Source organism: Perca flavescens, chromosome 4, assembly GCF_004354835.1.
Source record: "Perca flavescens isolate YP-PL-M2 chromosome 4, PFLA_1.0, whole genome shotgun sequence".
In the NCBI taxonomy this organism is placed as follows: Eukaryota; Metazoa; Chordata; class Actinopteri; order Perciformes; family Percidae; genus Perca; species Perca flavescens.
Genome location: NC_041334.1, coordinates 33,408,286 through 33,411,965, shown reverse-complemented (window position 1 = coordinate 33,411,965; position 3,680 = coordinate 33,408,286).

The following is a 3,680-nucleotide window of genomic DNA, read 5'->3' as shown; positions in this document are numbered from 1 at the left end:
AGGTTTAGAGAGAATACAGTACACCTACAGTTTGTGGACTGATCCAAACAGCCATGCATTTCCTCATTGGCCCTGCCCCCATCACCTCCACACAAGGCAAAGCACAGCTAGAGATCCATGCGGTGCTGAGTCATCAGTCCCACACCCACCAAAACTGTATGACTATAAGAGAGAATTGACCAGTAAATATAGACAGCCTGTCTCAACTCCTGAAGGGCTATTTATAGCTCTAAAATGGGTTACAACAATGACGTAAAGAATAGGTGAGCAGGGTTGAATGCTGATAGATTACTGGGTAAGACTATGGAGTACTCATCATCACCTCATCACCACCACCACAAACATTTAGACCATGGGACAACAACTCAACTTAAGGACAATAGATTTTACTACAAAAAATCTCACACCACTCAGAAAGCCTTGGCAACTGGACACATATTTGCAGTCAAGCATATATTACAATTAAGTAATCTCAAGATCATTCAAAACTATAGTTTGTTGCGACAAAGAGTAGCATTACACGAACGCCAATTCAAAAGATTTAACACATAAGATAAGCCAGGTGTCAGTATCTCACAAACAACCATAAAAAAACCACAAAGGCCCATGACAGGAAAATGTAACTTTTTTTTCTATTACTTTCACTCCATCACTTCCTGGAAAAACTGTCTATCTTCACTGATGACCTCATGCTGCACCAGGAGCTGTAAGTAAAAATTCCACCCAATATAGCGATTATAGTTTCATAATCAGTGACCCCGGCCTGCCACTCCCATCAAATAAACCTGCCTTTGGCTTTCCCAACTGATACCCAGTGGATTTGCACTTGAATGACCCCTCCCTGTGTTTTGTCCCGCCCCATGCCCAGCATTCTGGTTCAACAGGAATTATACTGAATTGTGGAAGCAAGATCAACACAAGCACGCAAAAAATATTTTGTCACCATCACAACCCTCTGAAGGAAGAAATGTAGGACAGCGGGGTGCATAGTTTTCTGATGTCAGTTATGTGATGTAATAAAGTTAGTTTCTTGCAGGAGAGCAAATTACCACATGCTGTAGGAATTGCATACACTGTATAAAATATATACTGGCTTCATTTTTTTTTTTGGGTGGTGGGGGGCGGAATTATTAGACTTGTATCCGGGCTGGGGACCCAGACGGTTCCTGTTGTGATGGCCATTTCTGCCATCCCAGCGGTGCCAGGGCAAACATCAGAGTGAGTAATGAGTGGAACAGGCGGGAACAGAGGGAGGGAGGGATGAAAAACAATCCCTGGAAAAGGAGATAAATAGTCCTTTTATCAAGAGACATGTCACAGACTGAATCTGCCTTTCTTCATCTGTCCTCATTTGCATCTCATTCTCTCTCTTTTCAGTGTGTTGCCTTTCACAGTCCCCTGTTCTTTCCTCTACACCCTTTTCATGTTTCAAGGCTGATAACTGCATGTTTGTGGACATAGAGAGGTTCAACAGGTTCTTCATTCAAATGGCCTTGAGGTAAACCAGTATTACGACACATATTGGGTTGACTTAGCTCATACTGTACATGGCAACATAATGTTTGTAAAACCTTTGGTTAAAGCGTTGGCTATATCTCTAAAAGCAGCGTAATACTTTCCTCTTTCGGAAACTGTCAAAGTGACTTTCTTCTCAAGTCGTGACAAAAAAAAATGACAAAAGAACATGTAAAAGTGTTTGTATTGTCTCTGGTTTAAAATGTTGTGCCAGCCACCACACAGCAGGTGAGACACTGAGCTGGAATATCAGCAGGGCTTTGGTACACCCTGTTGTGTTCATTAATTTAATCAGCTGCTTATTTTATGCTGTCTTTCATACTTATCGTCTAACATACAGTATGTTCGCTATCATTCTCGCGTAGATAGGAGCAATAGACAAGAACAAAGATCAGATGGAACACTTCCCGTTCAAAGAACCCTTACCTCAGAGTTTGGTCGGGTGTGTCTACTCTACAGTATTGTATTGGAAAATTTATTTTTGAGATTACAGCATGGAAAGTTGCTAACCTGCCTTTGCTGGTGTAATGTAGGTTACTACATTCTAATCTCCCTTACCATAATATCTCCCTCACCATCCTATGCCGCACTTTTTTTTAACATGTAGGTTACTACATGACTGGTCCCTTTGAAATGCCACCATACAGTCTGTTTCGCTGTCTGATCTTAACTTAGATCTCGCACCATCTTCCGCTTTTCCTATTGATTTATCATAATAATCTCAGTTTGATTCTGAACCTTTGGCTTGCATAGCCTTGGAGTTTTGGTAATGCAATACAGGCAATCTTGAATTTCTTATTGGCCTCCTGGATATAGATTTGAAACTTTTTGAGTATGTACAAGGAGAAGCTGACCTTTTTTTAACTATTTTTAGAGGTCCTTTTCTTTCAATTTGCCAAGACTACAGAAATGGAAAGCTATTGATCCAAACATGTAGGCGGTTACCTAATCACTCTCTGCATCTCTGGCTCCCTGGCTACCAAGGGAAAGGTTTTGTGAATGTGTTTGCATGTGACTTCATGCTCAAGATGAGAAGTGGAACAAGGTGCCTTTAACTTTCAGGTGCTTGAAATGAACAACTTTCCCTGCTTACAATGCCTTTCTCACTTCTATCTCTCTCTTTTGGTACTTATTGTAAGTATTGGGTCACTGACACTCCTGGGATCGCGTATCTAGAGCAACCCCAATCTGCCTATTTTCTGTTCTGCCTACTTTCTGACTGACATGCAATCACTTCATCTTTATTTATCTAATTGAAAATGATCTTTTGGTCCTGATCTCTCCCTGAACTTTCCGATAAATTAAAGCCACATCCTATTTCTTTTCTTTAGTAAGCTCTCACATCGGGCCTGCTCTGATTAACTCTACAGTCATTAATATTGCAGATGTTGAAAAAGAAATAGGCCAAAATGTTTTGTGCTTTTTCTTTGTCTTTAAATATTGATGCTATCACTGCTTTGATGGTTGCAGTCCATATCTGTCTGACTTGGTTGTTTTGGCTTAGTGGAACTCTTTGGTATAACTAATTAACTCTGAGATGGCTCGTGTTACCCAGCAAATTACATCAGCAACAAGGCAACCGTTAGCCGTATTGATGTGTAATACCTCTGGGCAACACAAATATGTCCCCTTACTTTGACATAAAATTACAGTGCCTCCCCTGGGTTAATCAGTGTAGTGAAAATGAATGGAATGCAGTATCACTTAAATGGCTTGACAAATACAGTAGTTCTTGTAGTTCCAGTAGGTGCTGACAAGAACTGTGAAACGGGACATCACAGTTAAAAAAAAAAAAAGCCTAGAAAAGTAAAGCAAACTGCTTCCAAAATGAAATTCTACACATTTCCTCTAAAGTAACAGATTAGTCAGCTGAATTTCTGTCAATTGAAATATCAGATTCAAACTTCAGAGGCTTGGACAGTTAGTTTACCGTCACTTGTGGAATTACTGCTGTAAAGTTTGCTGTTATATTTCTGCATGCCACTCTTTTCATGCACGGATGTTTATTTAAAGTTAATTTTCAAAGACATCTCAAATTGAGTATTGATTGTATCAATCTGCACTGATATTGATTGCTCTGCAAGTGAAAACTAATCTTTTGTAATTACATTTCATTCATCTTCTTTGAACTATGTAAACTCAAATATCCCCCAACACCAAGTTCA